We start from the raw sequence: 9,168 nt of genomic DNA, 5'->3' as shown, positions 1-9,168 counted from the left end.
TAGAACAGAGACAAAAAAAAAAAGCTGTGTGTGCTGTGCACGCGCATAGTAAGTGAAACTTCTTTGACTTTTGTCACAGAAATTGTATTTGTATTGGTGATGTTTTAATTAAAAATCAAAATACAATTTCATTGACAAAACGCAAATAAATTTGACTTAGAACATGCGTACACATCCCTTGTATTTGCACTAAGCGTGAATTCCTCGTGTGTGTGTGTGTGTGCGTGACTGTGTGTGTGCGCGTGTGACTGTGTGTGCGTGTGACTGTGTGACTGTGTGACTGTGCGTGTGACTGTGTGACTGTGCGTGTGACTGTGTGACTGTGCGTGTGACTGCGTGTTACTGTGTGACTGTGTGTGACTGTGCGCGTGACAGTGCGTGTACGCGTGACAGTGCACGGTGCACGTGACAGTGCGTGTGCACGCGACTGACTGTGTGCGCGACTGACTGTGTGCGCGACTGACTGTGTGTGTGTGCGTGTGACTGTGTGCGTGTGACTGTGCGTGACCGTGTGCGTGCGTGTGACCGTGTGACGTATGCGCAGCCCCCCTGCACCTCACACATCCCCCTAACCTATTCACAGTCAGTGTGTGTGTGTATGTGTCAGTCAGTGTGTGTGTGTGTGTGTGTGTGTGTGTGTGTCAGTCAGTGTGTGTGTATGTGTCAGTGTGTGTGTATGTGTGTCAGTCAGTGTGTGTGTGTGTGTATGTGTGTCAGTCAGTGTGTGTGTCTGTGTGTGTATATATGTATGTGTGTGTGTGTGTCTGTCACTGTATGTGTGTCTCTCTTTCTGTGTCCTGCCCCCTCTCTCCTGACTCCCCCCTCCCCCTCAAAGGCAGGCAGAGCTGCGGACCCGCGGCGGCTCTGCCTGAGACTCTCCTCCTCCCCTCACACCCCCCCTCCCCTCACAGACAGGCAGAGCTGCGGACCCGCGGCGGCTCTGCCTGAGACTCTCCTCCCCCCCCCCTCACAGACAGGCAGAGCTGCGGACCCGCGGCGGCTCTGCCTGAGTCTCCTACTCCCCTCACAGACAGGCAGAGCTGCGGACCCGCGGCGGCTCTGCCGGAGTCTCTCCTCCCCCCCCCCCTCACAGACAGGCAGAGCTGCGGACCCGCGGCGGCTCTGCCTGAGACTCTCCTCCCCCCCCCCTCACAGACAGGCAGAGCTGCGGACCCGCGGCGGCTCTGCCTGAGACTCCTACTCCCCTCACAGACAGGCAGAGCTGCGGACCCGCGGTGGCTCTGCCTGAGTCTCTCTCTCCTCGCCCCCCCCACCCCCCGGCGAGACGCGGCCGCACCGGGCACCGGGCAGATACCTAATAAAGGCCCCCCCCCCTCCGGAAGTGCTGCGTGGGCAGAGGCAGTGTCGGCGGGGAAGGGGGGCAGCGCGTCATCGTCAGCGGGAGCTGGCTTCGAGGGGAGCGCTGCAGCGATCCCCTTCTGATGGTGCTGTGTGGAACGCAGCTCACTCTACCCCCCCCCCCCCCCCCCGTTCCATGCCTCGGCCGGGGGAGGTCAGCAGGAGTGGCGGCAATTAAATTTTGAGGGCTGCCGCCGCCGCATGTCAGTGGGTGGGGGGAGCAGAGCTCGTTAGGAGCTGCGGCGGCGGATACCCTCCATGATCCCTGGGCTCCTCTCCTCGACCCCGGCGGCGCTCAGTCAGCGGGACGCAGGAAAGCGGAGGTAGGGAGGAGAGAGGCTGCGCGGCATGGCAGCGGCCGTTAGGAGCGGCGGCTATCGCCGCCGCATATGTCACGGTGTGTGGGGGGTGTGGGGCTGTGGGGGGGGGGGGGTGGGGGGGTGATTAGGAGCGTGTGGAGCGGGTGTGATGTCAGTGTTGGGGTCGGGCTGAGCCAGAACACAGCCCGGCCTCAACTGCCAGCACTGACGTCACATCCGTTTCATTTCTGTCTCCACAATTCTTTTTTGCCCCATCACGAATGAGGTGCCACTAAGGAAGTTTCACTTCAAAAACACACAATTATTTCACAGAACTCAAATAAGTTATGTTTTCACTTTATGGGTGATTTAATATCTCCAAAGAAAACTTAATAAGGTGTTTTATTTTCACCACCACTGTGGGACTGTCTCTTTAATAACTATTGTATTTCATTTATATAGAGCCACCAAGTACCAGACACTTTATAGAGATTAAAAATGGGAAATAATACAAGGAAAATTAGTATAAAAAAAAAGAAGAAGAAGGTGCATAATATATAAAGGTAAACATTGGAGGATAGGAGCCCTGCATAGAAGAGATTCCAATCTAACTTGTTTGTGTGGAGACAGGAGGAGTATGTGGAAGTACAGGTTTTATACAGCAAGGTTAAGACGTGTGTGTGTGTGTGTGTGTGTGTGTGTGTGTGTGTGTGTGTGTGTGTGTGTGTGTGTGTGTGTGTGTGTGTGTGTGTGTGTGTGTGTGTGTGTGTGTGTGTGTGTGTGTGTGTGTGTGTGTGTGTGTGTGTGGCGGGTCACGTTACAGGGCTATAGAAGCGCTTGGTTTTAAAGGTGACTTTTCAGGTGGGCTTTGAAGATGGGGTTGGAGGGAGCTTGATGGACAGTATGGGCAAGCGATGTCCAGTGGTGGCAAGAGGGTGGGAGAGAAAGCAGTGTACATGAGCTATGAGAACAAGAGAGACCCAGAGTATTCCTTCAATCAAACTTCATTACATTTCCATTACAGGAAAACTGCAGATGTGCGTGGACATTTTCACTAAACGTTTGGGGGTCTCTGGACCAGTCTGTAAGATCTCTTCAAGGACTCCCAAGAAGTGAGTCTCAGATATTTGCACATGGCTTGTAAGTGTTGGACTTGTCCATAGCAGCAGTAATATACGTGGACCTAACATTTGTGCGAAGAGGGAGGTGTGTTAGTGTACAGTATGTGGAAGAAAGAGGTGAAACAAGGACTGTGACTCATAGGACAGGACAGTACTACATACAACTCCTCCTATAACCACTCCCTATAACTGCTCCCCTAACCATAACCACTTGATATAACTCCTTTTCTAACTGCTCCCTATAACTCCTCCCCTAATTGAGCTTATAACTCCTCCCCTAACCACTCCCCATAACTACTCCTATAGCCACTCCCTATAACCCCTCCCCTAACTGATCCTATAACTCCACCCCTAACTCATCCTATAAATCCTCCCCTAATTGATCTTATAACTCCTCCCCTAATGGATACTATAACTCCACCCCTAACCGATTGTATAACTCCTCCCCTAACTGATCCTATAACTCCTCCCCTAACCATTCCCCATAACTTCTCCTATAGCAACTCCTTATAACTCCTCCCCTAACTGATCCTATAACTTCTCCCCTAAAGCCCCCCACTGCTCCAAAACATATTAAAAAGCCCCCCACTCCAATGCATATTAAAAAGCCTCCCACTTCCCCAATATATATTAAAAAGCCCCACACTCCCCCAATACATTTTTAAAAGCCCCCCACTCCCCCAATACATTTTCAAAAGCCCCCCACTCCCCCAATACATTTTTAAAAGCCCCCTCCCCCAATACATCTAACCCCCCCAATACATCTAACCGCCCCCCAATACATATTAAAAATACCCCCACTCGACCAAAACATATAAACAAGACCCCCACTTTACATATTTTTTAAAAACAGACTTACCTTATGGATGGTCTGTGGGGGGCCCGTCCGTCCGGCACTGCAAGTTGGTTCCGACCTCTGGCCAGGCCCGGCTGCTGCTCCTCTCACGGCCGGGCCATGGCTTTCTCTCACTGGTTTAGCGTGAGAGTCTGCATGAAAGAATGCGTGAGAGAAAGAGGGTGAGAGGCTGCGTGTGAGAAACAGGGTGAGAGGCTACATGAGAGAAACAGGGTGAGTGAAAGAGGGTGAATCTGTGTGAGGGAAAGAGGGTGAGAGTCTGCGTGAGGGTAAGGCTGCGCTTATAGTGGCTTGCGACGTTGCTCCAAAACAGATCAATTGACTCCGTCGCCAGCGCTTATAGTAAGCGCGACGGAGCGGCGTCGCGTCTGAAAATTTGGAAGCTGGGTGACTTTTTTAGAGACAGTCGCCACATGTGACTGTTTCTAAACCAATCAGAGACCCCAGCCCGCCCCCTTTGGTGACGTCACTGGCAACAGTCGCTTCAAATCAAATTACAACTTTCGCTGGTGGTGACGGCAACGGGTGACGTCATCGGTCGCGTCGCTGTCGCCAGCACTATAAGTGCGGCCTAAGAGGGTGAGAGTCTGTGTGAGGGAAAGAGGGTGAGAGTCTGCGTGAGAGAGAGCCTGCATGAGGAAAATAGGGTGAGAGTCTACGTGAGAGAAAGAGGGTGAGAGCCTGTGTGAAAGAGAGAGGGTGAGAGTTTATGTGACATAAAGAGGGTGAGAGTCTGCGTGAAAGAAAGTCTGCTTCAGCACAGATGGCTCCACTGATTGAGCCACCTTGGCTGACGCAGGGATATCCTGAAAACCTGATCTGTTGGTGGCCCTGGAGGCCACCCCTGCCTTACTTAGACTTTCTGCTCCTGTTAATGTCATTGCAGTGGCACAGGACAACCACATGCAGCATTTGACACAGAAACTCACTTTAATACTAAGGTTCTGTAAATGGTAGAGGTGTCATAAACGCAGACCTGCCATCCCACTGATTGTATGTCATTCTCACTGATTTTTAGCATCAACAGACTGTAAGGCTGGTTCTATAGTGCGGGCGTGTGCTACGCCGTGCGCGCGCACGGCAGTTATAGGTGGCTGAGGTTAGTCAGCCCTTCCATACAAGGGCCGCGCACGGCAGGGAGCGTGGAGCCGACAGACAGCGGGGAAGACCAGAAAATAAAGATTTTGCGCCCCTACCGATTAAATGTGTGTGTGTGTGTGTGTGTGTGTGTGTGTGTGTGTGTGTGTGTGTGTGTGTGTGTGTGTGTGTGTGTCAATAAGTGCACAAATAACTTTTTTTTCTTTAAAAAAATCTTATTTAAGCCATTATTTTACTCACACAATCTATACACACACATATACACACACACAGTACCTGTCGCTCCCTGCCGCACTGAGACTCTATACACACGAAAAGCATGTGGCACATGCACGCGCATTCGCACATGCACGCGCATTCGCACAGGCACACACATTCGCACACGCGCGCGCACGGCCGCAAACAGTATAGAATGGCCCTTAGACGTAAGTGGAGCCCGACTGATAAAAAAAAATCAGCACTTTATCATCTAAATGAAAAAAAATGTAGGAGGTTGTGTTAATTACATTACAATACTCTTGTGGACCTTCTTAAAAACAAAAAGTTATTGATCCCGGTCTCTTTGGGTTGAAGCGCATTGTTGTATTGTATTGTATGTCTTTATTTATATAGCGCCATTAATGTACATAGCGCTTAACAGTAGTAATACACATGGTAATCAAATAAATAACAGATAATATAAATAACAGATCATGGGAATAAGTGCTTTAGACATAAAAGTAACATTAAGGAAGAGGAGTCCCTTCCCCGAGGAGCTTACAGTCTAATTGGTAGGTAGGGAGAATGTAGAGAGACAGTAGGAGGGAGTTCTGGTAAGTGCGTCTGCAGGGGGCCAAGCTTTATGTATCATGTGTTCAGAATATCCACAGTGCTATTCATATGCTTCTTTAAGCAAGTGTGTCTTAAGTTGGGTCTTAAAGGTGGATAGAGAGGGTGCTAGTCGGCTACTGAGGGGAAGGGCATTCCAGAGGTGTGGGGCAGTCAGTGAAAAAGGTTTAAGGCGGGAGAGGGCTTTAGAAACAAAGGGGGTAGAAAGAAGACATCCTTGAGACGAACGCAAGAGTCTGGATGGTGCATAACGAGAAATTAGGGCTGAGATGTAAGGAGGGGCAGAAGAGTGAAAAGCTTTAAAAGTGAGGAGAAGAATGGAGTGTGAGATGCGGGATTTGATCGGAAGCCAGGAGAGGAATTTCATGAGGGGAGATGCTGAGACAGATCTAGGAAAGAGTAGCGTGACTCTGGCAGCAGCGTTTAGGATAGATTGTAGGGGAGACAAGTGAGAGGCAGGAAGGCCGGACAGCAGGAGGTTACAGTAATCAAGACGGGAGAGAATGAGGGCCTGAGTCAGAGTTTTAGCAGTCGAGCAACAGAGGAAAGGGCGTATCTTTGTTATATTGCGGAGGAAAAAGCAACAGGTTTTAGAAATGTTTTGAATGTGTGGGGCGCATGTGACAGAGGAGTCGAGTGTGACCCCCTAGGCAGCGTGCTTGGGCTACTGGGTGAATGATCGTAGTTCCAACAGTAATATGGAAGGAGGTAGTAGGGCCAGGTTTGGGAGGAAGTATGAGGAGCTCTGTTTTAGCCATGTTGAGTTTAAGGCGGCGGAGGGCAATCCAGGATGATATAGCAGAGAGACATTCAGAAACTTTGGTTTGTACAGCAAGTGTAAGGTCGGGTGTTGAAAAGTATATTTGTGTGTCATCAGCATAGAGGTGATAATTGTTGTAGGGTGTTTGTATGTATATTTGTATATAATGCCAGCAATGTACATACACAATTGACAATAGAATATAGGGACTCATAAGGGGGTTATTCACTAAGGTTATCCGTTGCGGGTTTTCTGCCATTGACTTGAATATCCGTTAACGCTGGATTGGGTGCGGAAACCCTCAATGGACCTTGGTGAATAACCCCCGTAGTGTAATAAACATACAAGCACACTATGGGGAATAGTCTGCCTCGTAGACTTTAAAGGAGTAAGTGCACTGGAAACCAGTGCCTGTCCTTGATGGTGGGTAACTGCCTCTGTGACTGTGGGAAACAATGGTGGTGACTCCAGGGGCTATTGAAATGCTTCATTCAGAAGGTATGTTTTTAGGTACGGAGATGTGGTGTTTGATGTATACTGAGTGTGAGGGAGTCCCACAGGTTAGGGGCAGTGAGTGAAAATAGTTATGGGTGAGAATAAGTATAGGACTGTATAAAATGTGATGTGTATACGAGGGGGCATTGTAACAGGGGTTGTCTCTGCAATACATCTCCCAGCATGCTCTGCTCTCTGCTGTCTATAACGATTGTGAGGCCCCTGAGCGGAGGTTTCTCCTGACCAGTGTTGCCAGGTCCACGGTTTTCCCGCCCAATTGGGCTAGTTTTAGTCCCAGTTCTGCGGGAAATTTTAGCTAGTCGCGGGATGCGGGTTTTTGGGCTAGATAAATTTTCTTCCGCTATTTTTTGGGCTTCTGTTGAACCTTATAGCAGGTGCCATTGAGAAGCTGCCCACATCCCTCTGCAAGTTGTCCCGCGACTCACGTACAGCTAGTGCAGCCATTGGAGCGCATGCCCCCGCCAGGCGCAAAGTCCCACCCACCCCCTACACGTGGCAGGTGACCAATCATCGCGCAAAAGTCTGATGTAAGCAGGATAAAGTCGGAACATGGCGGAGAGCTGTGCGTGGCTGTTAGTGCTGAGCACTGGGGGGGGGGGGGAGAGAGATCTCTTTAAAACCTTGCTGCCTTCCTTTTTATCAATAGTAAGTAAGGGCGACTGGTCGCTTTTATATCACAAATGGGAAATAAAAAGTGCCCCCCACGGTCATGGAAAAGAGGCGATGTGTATGTTGTTGCATAAACGTGATTAAAATGGGAGATGCGTTGAAACCCAGGTTACAGTGACTGCTGATCTAAAAATTAGCCAGGTTGAGTAAATTATCAGGAAGGGCGCAATGTGTATTAACTACTTCATAAATCAAACTCCCATTTGTTTACCCTGAATCGTATCCTTTAAAACCAGGACAAGAACCACATTTATTGTAATCTGAGTATTATAATACCCCCCCCCCTTTAGATGCTCCCTAATATTAACCCCATTCCAGCCACTGCTTGTGATATTTGGTATCCTATGACTGCCATGTTTTTTTTTGTGTGTGCCACCTTGAGCTTCATTTTCACCCTATTTAACCTTATATTTCAATGCATTAGCAAACACAAACAAATACAGATCATACCTAAACTTTGCAATCAAGGTTTACAGACTCAGTAACAAGCTATATAAATAAATGTCAGTTGTAATCCCCATATCTATTTATACTAAAATGCCCATCTGGAAGGGGTCAGGATGAGTACACAGCCCTGTGCCATTATTCCCAGCTACACACAAGCATGGAGGAGGGTGCTGCCTTCAATGTGTCCCCAAGTGGATTTTAGATGTCACAATGGTGGCGTTGTTGTTTTGTGATATCTCCATACAGATCAGATGCTAGCTACACACATCTTTGGGGACAGATACATTTGTTTTGCATTTGAGCTGAACTGTGGGGTGATGACATATTTCACAGAAGATGGGGATGTTTTCACTATGCAGATAAAATGAATGATACATCATTCATATGGCTCCTGAATTCTTGATGTTAATCTTTTTGTGCCTAGGGGTGCACAAGCCCCAAATCATTTCCATGCAAATTCTAAGAATAGTACTTCTGAAATTACAACACACAGCTTCAAATGCCTGACACAGTTTACCTGTTTATGCTTTTGTATGGCATCTTCCCTTACATTTTCTCCTATTTAGCAATTCTACAATAGAAGAGATATTGTGATATAAACTAGCACAATGGATAAAGTTGTAGTGCACTTCAAAGCACATTGCTCTGTCCTGTGTAGATTTGCATGGCTTAAGTTTTTACTGTTACAAAAAATATTATTATTACTACATTTCTGGATGGTTCAACTGAGACAGAATACTGTAATGACACCCACAAATACAGAAGTTGTAATCTGATGCCTTAAAAAAAAAAATCAGTAATCATTTATTATTGGACTACTTTTGGGCTGTTTCCGCGATGTTATTGGGCGGTATTTTAGGGAACTATCTGGCAATACTGCTCCTGACCCTGCAGCAGCTTCGGAAGCAGCTGCAAATGAGGGAAACGTTCTGCAGTGTCACTGCGAGGAGTGCTTTTGATGGCCTGCGGAGCGTGGGAGCTGAGGCGGCGGCTCTGCGAGGGAGAGTGGCCGTGCTGCTCTTACATCGCAAAATCCGTGTGACCTGTTACAGAAATACATTGCTAATCTGTTTATACATCTCCTGCCTTGCTCACAAATCTGCAGCTTTTTCCAAAGGGGGTCGTGTTTTCCACTGCCCTGGTGGAAATCTGCAGAGCGTTGCTTCATTAACCCCTTCTCTGCTAGAGAACGGCAGAGCATCGCTCTATTAACCA

This window comes from Ascaphus truei, chromosome 5 (assembly GCF_040206685.1).
Source record: "Ascaphus truei isolate aAscTru1 chromosome 5, aAscTru1.hap1, whole genome shotgun sequence".
Classification (NCBI taxonomy): domain Eukaryota; kingdom Metazoa; phylum Chordata; class Amphibia; order Anura; family Ascaphidae; genus Ascaphus; species Ascaphus truei.
The sequence above is the reverse complement of the archived record's forward strand: the minus strand, read 5'-3'. Positions refer to the sequence as shown.